At 37.0% G+C, this 18,893-nt stretch overlaps 1 protein-coding gene across 2 annotated transcripts in view; it reads left to right on the forward strand.

Moving 5' to 3' along the window:
• The window catches only part of tspan4a (tetraspanin 4a), a 180,841-nt gene that overhangs the window by 30,343 nt on the left and 131,605 nt on the right, over window positions 1-18,893 (forward strand). The window lies entirely within an intron of this gene.

Consider the following 18,893-nt stretch of genomic DNA (forward strand, 5'->3'; position numbering starts at 1 on the left):
GATTCTCTTGTAATTCTGCAAACGAGGGAGGACAGATGTCTTAAGGTCTGGGCTAATGGGATTTACATGTGGATTTACGTGTTTATCACTGTATACTTGGTGAATTCGACAAAATGACTGGACAGCATGCGATTTGATTCACTGCATTATGCCCACATTTATCTAAATTCATTCATTCTGTCTCCACACTACACCTCATTAAGCCTTAATATATTTTTTAAATAGTCTAAGCATTCATAAAGATACAACCATGAAAGGGAGTCTATTAATCCTTGTCCTTATATTGCAATTTTAACAATATACTGTATTAGTTTCCTATCACGTTAATCTACATTCATCTTCATGCATTTTGGATTTCAGCACTTAAGGGTCCATTAAGAAAGCACTTTTATTCAATTTCACTTTTATTCAATATTTATATAGTAAATGATCAAAGCGAGTGCGACAATCAAAACCCTGATTCACATCCACTCCTTTCCATTAATCTGACTGCAACTGAGAATGTTGGTTTTTAATAAAGTTGGAATTTCTGCACATCTTCCAGCATTATGTAGCTAAATCCGGTGAAGGATGACAAATTTCCAAAGAATGAAGGAGGGCTGATGCTCACGGATTCTTTTTGGAGCTTTTAATATAGTAAACAGACCCATTTTTCAACACAATTGCATTGTTCTCAGAGTCTGAACCACTGTGGTGCTTTCCTGTAACAGTTTGAGACAGACATTTAAAGCACCTTTCAGACTTGCAATATTACACTACATACTCAAATTTATGTAAATCTGGTCTCATATTTTAAGAAGCACCCTGGTGCTTTTCTGCAACATGTTATGACAGCACTCAGACGAGGTTGGATGTAGTAACATATACGCATCACTTTCAATATGACAAAAATCTTATCCGCTGAAATCACAATAACAGACATAGTAAATTTGATCTGTTATTAAAAAAACTGACAGATTAAATTATCAGATGAATAATTAACAGCTAGGACTGAGTTGTTTTTTTTTCACACTGCCTGAGTCAATTAAACAAGTGAAAAATGCTTAAGACTATTTGAGCTGCAACATAAGCAACACTGTGTAGCAATGTTTTAAGCTGCTCCCATCCAGTTTCATTTTAACACATTGCAGCATGGTTGTGTGGATTCATACAAAACAACATGTGGTTTTAAGAAATGTATACCCTATTCTCATTGGACTTGCAAAAGTTTAATTTGAGCTATGACTCTTCATATCACATAAAGAGGTAAAATATCACATTTTTCTTAAGCTGATAGCAACTAGGGCTTATGCAGTGAACCCTCAGGAGTATAACACTGACTGATTAGTAAGCCTAAACATGGAGAGAAGAGCTATTCTTAGCTTCTTCCATCCACTGCTGGTGTATTTTACACAATACGTGCTTGATATGCTAATTCAAATTGTTATGGTGAGATGATATGTTGTGAAACAACTTTGACTCCATTAGGATTTCTGCATTATGTCTCATTTGAAGCACAGCCCATTCTCGCTCAAATATTACACGGGCAATGTGGCTTTTAATGTTTCATTCATAGGCACATTTGAATGAATGAGGAGCATTAAAATAAATGTGACCAGGTTATCAATGAAAGCTGACAATTTTACAGAGCAATCAAACAATTACTGTTATACGTTTCAAGTCTTTCATTTAGAAAGTCAAATCTATGTGCAGCAACAAAGCAAAATATCTCTAAAAATGCCAGAGCCCTGAAATTATGAGAAAAACCTCCTCTGGATGTTTCAGGTTGTGCAATAGCTTCTCCTCTAACACACAGTGGATAGCACGGAGATGATGCTGACTGTTTTCCCAGCTGAAGTGGCAGATAACGTTTGTTTTTCAAATTAATTACAACCACTCTTATTCTGCTAAGAGCAATATAACCCTCAAGAGAGGCAACCAATAAGAGATCTTTACATTACCATCTGTCGAAGCTTAAAGATGCAGAAAATAAATATATTCAGTTCCACCAGTGGTGCATGTTACTAAACTGCAGTGAATTCATGTTTGTACGAACGGTATTGTACACTGACATTCTGGTAAGGAAAATGTAATTCTTTAAAGATATGGTGTTATACTTCACTCGATTTACTGTCCAATTTCATATGAATAATAAATATTTCATGAGCATATTTCCCCATCACTGTTGAGGGTATGTCTGAATAAATATTAACTTGCATGACTGAATGCTGTTTCTTTAATAGACTGATGAAGTCATACATGCAAAGGGCTTTTGGCTTTTTTGGCAGCGCAAATGATATCCCAGATATTTCGTGCTTTTTAGTGTGAGAAAAGGTTTTTAAAAAAATCTGATTTGATATTCAACTTGGGGCATGTGCAGTGTTTAAAATACATTATACAATAACAAGCACTGAGGACAAACACTTTAAAACTTTAAAAGCATCACTATTTAGTACATTTTACTTGCAAAGAAGTTCATTTCAAGATCATTTCAGTTTAAAGATTTAGCTAAATCCAGTTCAATAGATTTTTTAGGAGGCATAATCTAGGAGTAGGAGTCATGCACTGTATGTATGATACGATCAACTATCTGTCTCTGTGTTATGACATTGGTAATTGTCATTATACATACCGGCATACCAGAATGACTTTTAAAAGTGTTTGATAACAATTTGAATCTGAAATTAATGCATCAATATATAACCCGTTGCTGGTCTTTTCCATCCACATTTTTCTTACCTTTACTTCCAGAATTACATGTCCAGGTAAAAGCATATTTGCCTCTTCTTGGGCAGAATTTGACTGCCAAGCAGTATAATAACCTTTCTGCTGGGAGGGATTACTGTAGCAGCAGAATGCAAATGGCATGACACATATGCATACATCATGTTTGCAGGTGCACAGGTTTTCCACAGGCTGTTCAGAGGGATTAGAGACGGTCATGACAAGAATGTTTGATGCGTTAATGGAGATGAATAGATGGAGATATTCATAGCATTAAAATTACCTTTCATGCCAGTTTTGAAACATTTTTTAGACAGGTTGCCATTGTCTGTCACAGATTGATTAATGCTGCATCTGGAAGTTATTTCCCTGTCTTTGTAAAGTGAGAAAAAAAAAAAGAAAAACACAATTAAATCAGAGATGCTGTTTGTTTGCTTTTGCATGAACATTATCCAGGGGTAATTATATCAAATGAACTGGACTAATATGAGGTGTAAATAATTTAGCTGTCATCCAGGGTTCATCTTTTTAACAGCTTGGACGTGTTAATCACCATGCCGCTACCATTATTCACGCACAGAGTGACATGTATTAACCGTTAACTTGGGCTGCTCTGTGCACTGAAGTGATTGTCACAGCTCCTAATTTACAAAATTAATTTGCTGCTCATTGCTTCTGCTTACTACTGTGAGTTACTTCCTCAAGTTTTGTTGTGAGTGTGAGATTATGTTTTTGTTTGATTAAAGCACACTAATTACTATAGTTTGAGGGGCTAATATGTAGAATTTTAAACTTTGGGCAAAAATTCCTCTGCATTTCTATTCTTTATGCATAGCTTTGCAGTACTACATTTATCATAAATGTATAATATTTTTAACCCTTTCATATGTTTCTGGGTTAAAATAAGCGAACAAACAAAAAAACTGACATTATGAAATGTCAAACTATTAACTTTTACAGTAAACTATGACAAGTGAATAAAACAAAACAGAACATTTCTATCCATCCGTTAAACAGCAGAGGAAAAGAAACCAATAGGGGCAAATATCACGTGACAATATAATTCTAGAGTGATATTTGTAGAGACTGGGAATATATGTTATATAATCATTATTCAGCCATGGATACATAGAATACAATTTGAATGTCTTTCAGCCAAAAGAGTCCCATATCACTCTCCCATGGTCACACAATAACTCTTTATGAGGGGTTTAAAAGGCTTTTTACAATAAAACCAAGTTTCCCTCATCCTAACAAAAGTGTTCTTAACTAAACCTAAGTCACCTAACAGTGATCGAGAGCATAATTAAACAAAACAAACCTTAAAAAACCTCTGGACTTAAAAGAGATTGGAGCTTCCATGCGGCAGGTACCTTTAATTATACCCCCACGCCCCATCACCCCTCTCACGTGTGGCAGTCTACTGCCAAACAAGGTTTGCAGGTGTGCATTAAAGAAGTAGCTCTCTGTTTATATGATTTCCTGTCACGTAAAATTACAAAATTTTCTCTCTGTCAACTGAGTTGGTTTCTATAGTTGCAAAAGCACAAAACTTGCAGAACATTTAATTAAAACAAAAATACGATGGCGACAATATTATTCCCAAATTTTAAGGGCAAAAAAAACTAGACGGTCACTTTATGTCAACTCTATGTCTGTAAGAGAGGTGAACTATGAAGAAGCTTTCTTTGTGTTAGCTGGCTCAACAAAACAAAAACTTCCATTCAGTAACTAGTACTATGATAGCAGTTATGATTTTTCTTTATTGATTTAGGCTTTCCTCGTCGAGCTCTGTGGGCACTCACTAGTAAATGCATGTGTGCCTGCTGTTTAAGTCATGACGGCTGCACATGAACTTTTGATTTGATAAAAAGTCCTGACCCTGTCCTATAATCATGTGGAGATCACACAAGTCATTGACCGAATCAAAACCATTAGATATTCTCTGATTTAGCATACAGGTCAAGACAAATGAACTTTCTAGTGTATGTTAGATCTGTTATCAGCAGTGGCCCAAAGAGCGGATTTATAGGAATATTGGAACTACATATAAAAACACATGGCCCTGTTTTAAAAATATTATTCCCACAGTTATGCAACACACAACCTGCATTGTGTTTTATTATAACTGTATATTCTTTAATGGCTCAATGTTTGGCTCAACAGGTTTGGATATTTAATGTAAGACCCTTGTTTCAGCTGAAAATTCGAAATGCTGAACAGATATAATTAAATCGACATTGTATTTTTGTTGAATTTGTCAATAAAATGCCAACATTTGATCAACATCCAAATGTGGGACAGTGATAGACTTTTAAAATCAAAGATGAATGATTTTTCTGTCATATAGATTATTTAACAGTCAGTTAACCATTTGTTAAAACTCAATTGATTTTTTAATGTCAGACATCAGGCCTGATGAAATTTAAATGTTGTATCAGTCAGATTTTGCTGTCTGATATATCATCAGTACAAATAATTTGTGAAATGATGGTGCTTTTCTTTTAGAAGATTTAATCCGAAACTTTGAAGATAAACCGATCCAGAGCAGGTTCAGCTTAAGTTCAGTCTGTGGTGATCTAGCAGGTTAATCCTTCATGACACTAAAAACTCAGTTGACCATAAGTCGCTAAGCCATAAATCTTGCTTCATAGTACACGCTTAAGGTCTTTTGTTAATACGTTGCCTTTTTTCTCTTTGTTGATGCAGTTTTTAATGTCCAGATGGATCCACTTGACGTGTTATGTAATTAATCTGTAATTTATTTAGACTGAAGCACTGTTTGGTCATTTCGATTCAGCCTCGACTTACTTCTTTGATGAAGGTTATGTGGTCGGTACTGTTTATTTGTTTTCTTAACAGGATTATTCAAATGTTATCAACTTATTTGCATGAATGTTTGATCAGAGATGGGGGCATTGCCCAACTTAGAAGTGATTCACTTTTGAGGACTCTTGTTAGTAAATGAAAATGTAACTGACAAGCACATCTCCCCTTTCTATTTAGCAACTGTGAGGCAGTAATTTTCTAAATTCAAAAGCCTTGCTTCCTGTAGCTTTGTGACTTTCATAAGAATAGCACCGTGCTGCTTGATCCTTGAAGGGAAAGCGTTTTGTTCTTTGTTTTCATGTCAATCGGTGTTTGAGTCAGAGATTGTTGTGTAATCACAGTTTGAGTGGCCCGATTTTAAAATACATCAGAATTTTACTCGTGTTTTATAAGGTAATTCATTAAAACCAGAGCTCGATCTGCATTGCTTCTGGTGTTATTTCATTTGAGAGTACGAGGTGTAATATACCTGCGCACACCAACTTTAAACCTAATTATTTTTTTCTGTGAAGGTGGTGGAGAAAACAGCCTGTGCCATACAAGTGGTATAAATAATTAAAGTTCAATTTCCGCACTACACCATCCCTGATGGTAGGTAATTTACCTGTTGGCTGTCTGAACAGCCACCAAAACTAATTGTTTTCTACATAGACTTGTGTTTGGATGCTCAGATCATATTACAAGGATTACATGAGGTTAGTAAACTTGTGAAGTGATAGCAGCAACATGCTGTGAAACATAGAGCCATGCAGGCAGTTTCATTCTGGAGGCACACACTAGCTAAATGAGAGGCCTATTTCAAATTCTGTATGTCAGCAGGACGGTGAACTACAGTGGCAATAAGAATTCAGTTGATTCATGGTCATAAAATACCATCATGAAACTTAACTAGTACTTCTTGTACAACATCCTCATTTATATGCTTTCTCAGTACATCTCATAACTGCAGTGGAGTAATTGTGTGAGCGAGATAAGCAGATGGAGGAAGAAAGAGCGACAGATGGACCACAGGGAAAAAAACGGAGAAAGACTTTGCAACAAATGGGCTTAAAACAAAATACTCAAAGACCTGCACTGTTCCACGTGTTAAAAATATGTAGCATCTCTTCGTCATTGTTCACTTGATTCAAATGGTTAATCTAATACAAGCAAATTCAAACCACTTATCTTAACCTGCAACTCTAAGAGAATGAACATGGCTCATGGAATATTTCACAACGTCTGAGATGCTGGGTGAGGACAAACAGACGAAACTCTGTAAACTGCAGCGACAAAAAAACCATCCAATGTTATGAGATGTGTAATAATAACAGATATGAATGTCCAGCAAACACACCGACATGGCTTTAACATCAGACAAAAAATTCAACAAGTCTTTCAATTAATACGACCATATGAAAAGTTTGTTCATACCTTACTGCCTCAAAGCGTTTCCAAATGACACGTCTTTTCACCTCTGAGTTACATGCAGCTAATAACATGACAAGACTTTAGTAAAACACGTGTGTCAATTTCTGGTTGGGTTTAGGCAACAACTTGTTCAGGGTTTAAGAACCAGTATTGTTAAGGCTAAAACACATTATCATTGCAAAGCGGCCATCGGTTTTATGGGCTCTTTATGGATTTTGCTAGTTCCCAAAGTTACATGAAATCAAACAAAATTACAACAAAATTATGTCCCTTCTTGTTTGTTTTAGGTAGTCACATGACTTGGCAAGAAAATCAAAAGTACTTACTCAGGGATAGAAAACAATCATGGTTAAGCTATAAAACACATTGTTTTTAAACCTCAACCATCACCCTTATGAATGCCATTTTTACACTTGACATATAGTTGTTCTCATGACCACTACAGGTCGTATATTTGCATGGAGACAGTCTTTATGCAGAATTCGGAGAAATTTGATTGAAACAGTTACCTGTTCCTGTGTTTGATGAAAATCCCATTAAGTCGGGGCGGTCGGTGCCGTAGTGGGTTAAGCAGCCGCCCCATGTACAGAGGCTACAGTCCTCGCTGCAGCGGGCCCTGGTTCGAGTCCCGCACCAAGCAGCCCTTTGCTGCATGACTTCCCCCTCTCTCTGCCCCCTGCTTCCTGTCTCTCTCCAGATGACCTATCATTAAAGGTATAAAAAGCCCCCCCAAACGTGGCTTTCTTCAACCTGGAGAGATGACCATTGTAACCTATGCTGCACACATTATCTTATTCTGAAGAGGTTACTTTCAGAGTTTCAGATCTAAATTGGTTTTGATGCTAGTCTTTTACTTTTTCTTTCCTACTAAATATTCTCAGTAAAGGGAATATCTTATTTCCATGTAAGTGACACAAAGAAAGCCATGCTATGTCCAATTCACTTTGCAGTACAAAGCTTTGGCATTAGGTCATTTCATCATTTAAATGAAAGCTGTGAACATTGTTACAGTGCCAATCTCATCTTGTCCGCTATTCACACAAATCTAGCAGAGAATATAAAAGAGAGTGTAACTGAATAGAAATACTAGACGCTCATGAATATGAAAATAAAAAGGAAGCACTGACATGCTGCTGATAAACTTGAAAGCAGTGCTGAAATGTGTCTTTTTACATATACAGTATACACTGGCAAGTGTGAATCTATGGATTCATATGGATGTTGATTAATTTTTTGTTCTTATTACTGTACTTTAAGGAGCACCAAATTGCCAGATGTTAGCCCATCCTGACTATTTCTCACTGACTGGTAGGAGTTGTAAAAATGTATAAATTGATCACTCTAAAGCTTGTAATGAAGAGTAAAGTAAGTTTTAGTGACAATTACAGACATTTTATGGTTTTATAGTGATTGTGTAGGCTTAATAAACTGATAAGTACATTAGAAACTGATGTCAGCTGCGAATGAACAGACAGGAAGATTAGTGGGAGTGTTCTTTGAGTCAAAGGAATGTGTCATCTAAACTCAATGATGTGTCTAATTGTTTTAAAAGAGAAATATAATATAGCCTAGAGCAAAAATGATGGAATTACTACTCCTGGTGGATGTTAATTCAGCTCTTTTATTGTGTAGAAAATGAACAGATAGATGAATAAATCAATAAACAAGCAAACAAACAAAAAAATACATGTAATTGTATGATTTTTAATGTGCATCTGTGTGCATTTAAAAGCAAGTGTTTGCAGAGCTTAATGAGCTTTTACACCTGACAAGAGGCAAAGCTCCAACGAGAAGGGTCACACACGCTGTTGGTCGTTCACAGTCAGCTGTGTTTAAAGTTAGATCGAGTACTAACAAAATGGGAAGGTTGTAAAAGGGAAACATACTTGTCGATTAGGGAAGATGTCAATATGTCAGGGTAGACAACTCAAAGTAATATGGCTGAAAATGGGAAATGTCCATCAAAAGAAATCAAAAGAAAATGGGCAGAAACAGGAGTCAATGTTTGTGTATTTTCGACTCAAGGAAATAGGATTTCCATCCAGAAAAACCAGGAGAAAACAAAGTTACAGTGTTCTTAAGAGAAGCAGTCATGGACTGTGGATGTTTGAATGAAATTGATATTCAGAGATGAATCCCCCATCTGTATTGGACAAAAGATGACCTTGAACCTTTGTTTGGGGCAGGTCCAATGAAACATATCAAATGAGTGCCTAAAAAAACCAAAGACAATTTCCACAATCATTGATTATATGACTTTGATAGGATCGGGGGAGATGGCAGTCATTACCTCTAAAGTAAAGGCACAGGTGGACACTGAGATTTTGGACACGTATCTCATTCCATCAATCAAAAGGAGCCTTGGTGATGCCGAGGTCATTTTTCAGGATAATAACGCATCTTGCATCAGAGCAAAGAGTGTTTAAACTTCTCTTCTGTATGTGTGTATAGATGTGTGTGTGTGTGTGTGTGTGTGTGTGTGTGTGTGTGTGTGTGCATATCAGTTCCCTCAGCAGACATGGAGCAACAACAGCATTAATTTCCAGATGTGATCCTGACTACCTAGTAAATGTAAGTCTAATTCTGTGTCATCCTCATAGTAACTGAGCACATCTTTATAATTAAATACATTTTTAAAGACTGAAATGTCTACCACTACTACTGCTACTATCAAGGTGAGCAGGGAATGCTTGTATTTAAGAAAATATATCAGTATCAGTTTTATCTCTGAAACCATGCGCAACCTTTCTTGCCCCTTCACAGTGTATTAGGTCTGAGAGCAGCTGAGTCCACTGGGAATAATTTCTTTCTTAAGCCATAAACACACGGCTTCCAGCCCACCAGCAGCAAAAGACCAAGTGACTTATTTCACACTCGCTTACTTTGATGCACAGAATACAGAACACTTGTACTACCTATTTTCTTCAATGCAGCTAGTCTGAACCATTCTACTCTGATGCCTTTCTCATACAGTGCATTTGTCTGTCTTAAAGCCTGACATAGTGTGTAATTACATTTTGCCATGTTGAGTTTTACACCTACAGACATATGTAGGCTAACCCACAAACATGTGCCTGTTCAACAACAGGTTGGCTCACATGCATTTCATAATTACTTAATTGTTTTAAGTTGAGTCCAGAATCAAATGTGCTGTGTTTTGTTATGTATTAGCACTTTGTGTGATTGAATTTTTTTTTTTAATTTCTCTTTTTCTTTCTTTTTTATGTACAAATAGTTACATACATTTTCTTTTTTATACATGTTCGAAAAAAATATATATATTTCTAAATCTAAATCTAATTAAATCTGTTATTAACAGATGTGATTATTGCTATGTCACAATAATATTGAGTCACTACATTCAACTAATGGTCACCATCTGTCATGCTTTAAAGAGTGATATTATTCACAGTTATTTGAATTTATGTTTGATTTCCATCCAATGTCTGGATCTTTCTGTAAGCAGCACTGCTCTTCTCTCTGCATTATTAGACCAATCTCACCAAAACAGACTTTAAGGAAGGGCACAGGAAACAGTAACTATATTTAGGGTAAAATCACAGTCCAAAATCTGTCAAAACTCTTCCCACAAATTCAACTGAATCACAGATGAGTCGTACATACTGTTGCCTAGATACACAGCCTGTCACTTCAAGTCAAGGCGAGAGATGCAATTCACAAATTATTGAGTCCCGATTTGGATCTTATTCTATCCAGAAAGTTGTGATTGGAGATTGTGATATGTACCTTGACTGCTTTGACCTCTTCTAGTATGTTGGTCCCCTTTCCACCGTTCTTAATCTGCCATGCTGTTTTCCATTGACAGAATAAGTCATCCGAAATGCAGTACGTGTAAAATGAGAAATTTCAACATAAAAAGCAAATAGTGCATATTAAGATAAAACTGTCAGTTTCCCAACTGTTATCGTTGAATAAAGTATAGAATTTGTACAGTGCGACTAAAACTGGTATATATTTCACACTTCATTTGTTCGGGTAGATTTTAAGGCTTTGTGTTTTGATGAAAAATACTATCTAAATTTCAAGTTAAAAAACCCCCAAAAATGTATTTAATTCTACCTCAACTTAGCATTTTGCACATTCTAAAAGAAATTGGTTAAATTCCTCCTACCTTTCTCATTATATTGCTTTTTTTTTTACAATGAGCAAATAACCTTAATTCTACATTGCAAAGGCATCAAATCTACAAATGTTTGGAACACATTCCAACTCCCTCATCGTTCTTCGCAATAACTAAATGCGAAAATGGCGAAATGAACATCCTCAGAGCTTGAATAAGGGTAACTGTACTTCTTTTTCTTGATTTCTTTTTCTTTTTCCAGTTGCCCTCAGTCAAGCTCTTAGGATAACCATGACCTGGATGACTGAGAATCTACACCGACATGCTGCACAATGAGCATATTATGGAGAACATAGTATCATGTTAAACAGAAGGAAGCTGCTTAAGTTGGTCTTTATAGCTTCTCTGTATAATAACGACATATATCATTTTATATAGGATTATGATTTACCTTTATTATTATTATTATTATTATTATTATTACTACCACTGGTGCTAGTATGTTTCTATAAATTACATGTCTGATTTTTATCCTATTTAATGATACATTTATAATTTTGAATGTTTATGTTGACTAGATCTTCATCTTCATTATTACTTCATTATCATTATTATTGACTGTTGTCACATATGTGTGACCTTATTTTCATTAGGATTATAGTTAGTTTTTTTGTCCAGAACACAAAAATTCATTTTGTTGTTTCAATGTATCAAAATCACGTCTGGACAGTAAAGTGTTATGTACCACACTAAGAGATAAACAGTAGTTGCAATAATATTCTGTTCTTTTCCAAAAAATAACTTATTGATTTTTATCACACAACTACAAGGCTTGTAAATAATTTATTGCTTTTTTTCTGATTCTGCATTGTTGGTTTCAGTTTTTATCAAACACTGCATCTCAATGCTCCCATTATTGTTTTCCATTAGTATCCGTTTTGTTAGCAGAGCAAGTCTTTAATATCATGTGACTTTGCTCAGTTGGGTGAAACTTGTTTATTTCCCACAAGAGCCGTTGTGATTAATCTTCCTGCCGCTTATTCCTCAGTGATCCTTGGTATCATGCTGCTTTAAAATCGTGCGTTCAGTCAGCTCATCTGACTCACACACAGCTGCGTTTTTAGAAAGTGATATCCTGACAGCACCTGAGCCTGGCAAATTCTCAAGTCTGATAAATTAAAACTGATTTTAATCATCTGATATTTTGGTCTACGTATTAACCACAAAATGGAAGGAACTATATGAAAAAAGCTGTCTGTGTTTTAAAATAAACATTTTTTTTTAAACCTGGACCTTATTTCTGGCATAAAATACGTTCATCTACTCACCGATAACAGTTTGGTGAAAGTCGGCGTCCTTCGGACGATATTTAGATTACTCGAGATCCGCATATATCCATATAACGGGAGAGAACAGGGCATAGACAATACAGCCTCTAAATAAGGCATTATCTGTCTTTATTTCACCAATACTTCAAGACGAATGAATGCACTGTTAGTTCAGAGCTGCCGTGTTGTTGTTATCGGGGGGGGGGGCTTTCTACACACGCATCTACTGGGATGACTTCATCGACGCGCGACAATGCAGCACAGCTCATTCACTCCATGCTCTGTGATGGTCGGCTATCTTTACACAGAGTTTGCTACTGCTACTTTTGTGCAACATGGCAATTTGGAAATACACAATAACAAACCATGTTACCAGCAGCAGTAGCAAATTCTGTGTAAAGATGCTGCTGCGGCGGCAGCGCTTCAATGACGTCATCCCAGTAGACGGCGCGTGTGTAGAAAGCCCCAAAGCAATAAAAAAAACCTTTCTTTACTGGATTGATTAAGGCAATTTGTATTGCATTGATTAATCCAAGTACTGGATGGATGGATGGATGGATGGATGGATGGATAGATGGATTTACATCTATCATACCAGCACTGGTATGTTAACAGCTCACCAGGTACATGTGAGCTAAAAGCTGGGGGTACTATATACTTTGTACTATACCATTATAAATGTACATATTTGACCTCCATAACTTTAATTTATAACCTTCCCATGTATGTGAAATAAAGATGCATATAAAGTTTGAAAATTTCCCTTTCCCAGGGTAGCATCATGTTAAAAACATGAACTGGAACAATTTTTGTGGTTGCATAAGTAAGAATTCTATCAGGCAAACTGTTCTAAATAATTTGACAGTCTTGAGGAAAGCTACTCTCATTTCATGGGCTCATATTGCTGCTCTGAGCGCATTGCAGTTATCCTTTTACCCTTTTCTGTCATTCAGTGAAGATGTTCATCGGAGATTCGTATTTCCGCTTTAAACAGAGAAAAGGAAGCCCATTTTTCCTACATGGCTGTATTGATTCCAACATTTCACACCATTCTAAACTTTCAGTCTGAAGAGAGATTCATTTCATCATGGCTTGTATCAGGTTTCTGCAGCCACAAGCTTTGTATTTGTTTTCCATCTGTCTATTTGTACATGCTGTGGTCTTCAAAGCTGCTGCCAACCCCCAAGGTGCTGCTGCGCAGTTACTTTGAGTGTGTGTTGATGTGCATGCGTAAAAATGTTTGTACCTGGGGTAGAGTTGTGTTAGTATTTCGTCACAAATGACAGAAAGGTGTTTTACTTTGTGGTGTCAGAGCATGTTAATGACAATCCACTTACTGACACTTAATGAGTTCCTGCTGCATAATTATTCTCGGTCTTTAAATTTCTTAAGAGTAACAGCAGATTGTGCCAATTTGAGGCGTAACTGACATATAAGTGATATGACCATCATTCTGCAGACTGTAAATATGACATTTTCTTCTTTTTTATATTGTGAATATGGTTGTGTACTGCATATTTGATATAAAGTGCACACACTCATCATGGGGGGCAGATGTCTTTGTTTACAATATAGAGATAGAGCAGTTTCTTGGAAAACATTGCTGTTTAAACATCAGCTACAGGCACGCTGCTGAATCAGAGATAAGCTGTAATGTGTGGCATTCGGCACTTTTATACTGAAATGTTCTGGGAAACCCCTGGGGGGGCTCCCAAGGGAACTACGTACCTTCAAGGGCTGTTTTCTGTTTACATTTGGAATTCTAAAGTAATGTAGCACCGAGCCAGCGGTTTGTCAGCAATTTCAAGTATTACATGTTTATGACAAATTGATATTTTGAAAAACAAACAGCTCTGTGGTCTAGTGCATGTGTGAATGGTAAAGTCTGAAAAAGTCTGGATTTGATTCTCTGGTGTTCATACATGAAAACAGCTTAAGACAGAGTGCATGAGAAGAGAGGTTAAGTTAAGGTTAGGAAAAGTGTTTGGAGTCGTATTTACACAATGAATGGAAATCAATACCATGTGCCAATAAGATGAGCTGTGCAAGCTCGGGTTAAGATAATGGGGCAAGAGAATGAATAATGTCAATCCCCACAAAGAAAGGTGCCGACCCCTACTGTTGCTGGGATTTGAGGATCAGCAGAGGCTGGTGAAAGTCAAGATGTTTTCTGAATTTTTAAGAAACAGTTTGCAATACATAAATCCAATGAAGCAATGACTGAAACAAAAAAGATATTTTGAAGTAAAGATACTGTTTAAAAAAAAAAAAAAAAAAAATCACTGCTAGGGAGGGGACTTGGTTGAAGAGATGAAGAGACGCGGGTTGATCCAAATATGGACTGGCCAGGTGCAAACTAACAATAAACTAAAAAAATCTTTTCTTTAATTAATCAAACCAAGGATGCTGTCAACCGGGAAAACTTAATTGATAAAAAAAAACTTCACAAAATACAAGCACAAAGAAGCCGCAAGACAGGAAAACCATGGGAGAAGAGACAACATAGACCTATCAAATGACTGCGGATCGGATACTGAGAGGGTTGATGAGTAGAGTGAAAACAAGTGATAGTTGACAAGACCAAGACAACTGAGGACATCAGTGGGTAACGACAAGGACAGAGTAAATAAAACAAAAGACTGAACCAAGGACTGAAAGTAGCAAAAAAGAACATACATGGAATACAAACTCAAGAGAAACATGAATACAAAAGAGAGTAAAACACATACATTAAACTAAGGACTTGGGAAACAAAAGCTAGAAATTTAACAGGACACAAACAGAATATAAAAAAAAAAGAATCTAACATAATCTAACACAGAAGGCTGAAGACTAGAGTAGCAAACTCAAAGAATAAAGCTCAAACAAAATACCATAGCTCAAATGGGAGCTACAACCAAACACAGAACAGAGACCAGTGTTGGGTAAGTTACTTTAAAAATGTAATCCGTTACAGTTACAAGTTACCTTGTTTAAAATGTAATTGTAGTGTAACTTTTTGGATTACTTAAAATAAGTAATGTAACTAATTACTTTTGGATTACTTTTGGATTACTTTTACCTATTTATGGTATAGGATAATCTGTATATTATCTGTATGATTCAATCTGTATTTATCACATTTATTTATACCATGCTATTTTTCTTTTCATTGTACTGCCATAACTACATTATACATTCTCTGCACATACATGCATTTCTCTAGGTAATTGATCTATTCTGCACATATCTATTAACCATCTTTCCTTACACTAGCTGTAAATAACTGCATTTTATCTCTAAATACTGCATGCTATACAATCTGCATGCGTTACACTTGATAAGATGCCAAACTGCATTTCATTAATACATGTGCAATGACAATGAAGTGCTCTACTTTAGTAATAAATAAGCAAAGTAAGACTTTTACATCACATTTTATTTTTCTTTGCACACCCTTGCTTGTGTGTGCGCGCCAGTACTTCCGGTGAAAACTTCCGGTGATTTGACAGCTTAGGTTAGGGCCAGTGGTCGTAAACAAAGGTTAACTTATAGCCGAGAAGAAAGATGATAATATAATGTAGCTAAAAAGACTAGCTTTCTTCAGTAGCCTAATGCTTACCGATTTAGCAAGCCTAGCAGCCTCGTTGCTAATGCTAGCCGCCGTAACGTTAGCAACCATACCCGACGTCAAGGAGTTGGCTGAGCAGGGGCAAGATTATGGGGCTGGCAGAGTTAACTTCATAATGGGTGAGTGCAGGTTTCATTCACTTGTTTTCATTCTTTCACAGGATTGATTCACTTCATTGGTTTATCCGATTGCTGGCCGCCGAGCCATTATGTGTCTGGGTTTGTGTGGGTTACTGATCATGGTTGTTAGCAGGCGATAGTCAGGTTGTGCGAGTGAGTGTGTATTTTTTCTATGGGTACATGCCATTGACTGAGCGGTCTGTGCTCCTTTTTGTTATTTTTATTTAATTAGATTGGAGATACTAATTAATACTGAGGGGGGGCTGGTCCCGGGGAAAATTGCCAGGGCCGATTTTTTTCCCCAGTCCGACCCTGCCGCTCTGTACTTCTGTCACTGCAACCTCGCACAAATTGTAATCCTGTTAAGTAACCCCCATTCTCACTGAATGTAACTGTAATCTGAGTACATCGTTTTTGCTTGTACTGTAACGGATTACAGTTACTTTTATTTTGTATCCTTTTACCGTAACGCCGTTACATGTAATCCGTTACTCCCCAACCCTGACAGAGACTGAACTAAAGGCACCAAGTAAAACTAAACCAGAGCATAGAACATCAACCAAATAAATGGTGATAATCAGACAGCTAAAATAAAAAGGACATGGCAAAAACTGAGGCTAAATGGCAAAGAATAAAGAAGAATACAAAACAATAAACTAAAAACCCCATGAACATGGGTCTGCAGTTTGACAACCATGTGTTTAGCACCACCACCAAACTGCTCTGACCTCCAAATGCAGATTTTTTTCCCCTTTTAAATACGACAAACTGTTCTTTTGTGACAGTTTCACAAACTGTCTTGAGACTTTAGTCCTCCATGCTGTTAGTTTCATGTTCAATAGCATTAAAAAAATTGACACAACAATGTCTCTGAACAGTGATGATAAGATTTTGTGCTGATTTCACAAATTGTGGGTCTACGTTGGGAAGATGGTTTAATTTTTCTTCCAAACAGGTGTTTTAATGTTGTAATTTAATCAATTAATTCATCTATTGTCGGTAGTTTTGCAAAATACAGTCAGTAAGGAATTCAGACCCACTTTTCCAAGAGCATGGTTCCATATATGAATGCTGGTGCAAATGGGATTTTGTAAGCTATACTTATAGGGGGATTTGTAAACTCCAGCTGGTGATATTAAAAAACCTGACAATGTAAATAAACAAAGTTGCAAATGAATAACAGTTTTTGCAGCGCGTAGGGTAGCAATCTTAATCAGTGTCTGCCGTTTTTTTTACAACATTAATTAGCAGGGAAACTGAACGGGATAATGATCTTTTGGGCTTAAATCGCTGCCATGACTTCACATCCACAGTGAAGCTGAGTTTTTAGGAGTTTCTTCACGTATTAAAGCAGAATTTATTCTACTCTGGTTCTTTTCTTTTTTAAGCGAGGTAATCACAGAGTTTTGGTCTGGTTTGTCACCGTGATTTATTTATTCTCTGATGCAAGTGGCCTTATGGTCTCTAGCAACAAAAACAGCAGTTCTCCTGGCTGGAACCTGGTGCTATGGATGTCAAAATGTAAAGAACTGGTTTTAAGTTGGGCACTGGCTCCAAACCAGCACCAGAGCTGCCTCAGTTGAAATGCCAGGTTTGTATTTGTCTGTGAGCAGGTCCTGTGTTTAATTACAATAGGAATGCAACTGTGCAAGACAGAAATACTTACAGGTTTGTAGTTGTGCTCAAAATGAAGCTTGAGTTTGATAATGGGTGTGGTAAAGAGAAAAGTGTGCCAGATGTAGAAGCAGATGCTCCCTTCCCACCACTGTCCCAGATTGTTTCTCATTTTCTTTGACAAATAACTACTGAGCTCTCAAAAGAATTGTTCAGCATCTCATTTTTAACATCTCCATCGATTTTAAAAAAAAAAAATAAAAAATTCAAATAGCAAGTCCTTAAGGTACTTTATAAAAACAGTGCTGCTGTTGTCTATGGTTTGATCAGTAAAATACAAACTCTTTCTTCATTTTGGTTTTATCTCATGACCAGTAATTTTCTGGAACAAAAGCACAGCAGACCAGGGTCTTTCTTTCAGCAATGTCAGTGAGACAGTAAGTCACACTCTGCTGCTGCCTTAACAGTAAACCACCCCCAAAAAACAGAGACCCATTAAATACTCAACGCAACCATTATTATAGTCTGTACCCTCTGCAGCTTTCAACTGTGCCTGTGGACTCATAAAAATCAGTGACCCAGATGGCAACAGGGTTGTGGAGCACATGCAGTAATTTTGTGTGAATGTCAGCAGCAATGTGCGTTTCTTGTATGTCTGTACAGAGACATACTTCAGGTGAGATGCTTATAGAGGGAGAATCTGTGCTGTGTGCCGATACAGAGATATTATTTGACCCCAGTTCAGGTCTAGAGGGAAGGAGGGAAAGAGAGCAACACGCCTGAAGCCAAGCGTGCAGAGCAGCTGAGGTTGTGCGCAGAAACAACCTCTGCATGTGGAATGAGTTACAAGCAGGTGGCTGAGAGGAGAGGAGGAAGAAGCACTGCCGCAAGTGCAGCACTGCTATGTTAACAGCTCACCAGGTTTTGTGTGTGCGCCCGTGCGTGCATGTACACTGTGTATGTTCATGTCTAAGTGTTATGCGTTGGATGGTGGCGGGTAGATGAGGGAAGATGGAGCTGAAAGACACTGATTGGTTGTGAGCCCTTGTGGGGTGTGGTCTGAATATGAATGCCCGCCTGCCTTTCACGCTAGCAGGTTTTGGGGACAGTGAGCGGGGAGGAATGGGATGTTTGAGAGTGTGTGTGTGGCGGGGAGAGCATCGGAGCTTGTGAGAGAGGAGAGGAGAGGAAAGAAAAGG

This window comes from Odontesthes bonariensis, chromosome 1, assembly GCF_027942865.1.
Source record: "Odontesthes bonariensis isolate fOdoBon6 chromosome 1, fOdoBon6.hap1, whole genome shotgun sequence".
Classification (NCBI taxonomy): domain Eukaryota; kingdom Metazoa; phylum Chordata; class Actinopteri; order Atheriniformes; family Atherinopsidae; genus Odontesthes; species Odontesthes bonariensis.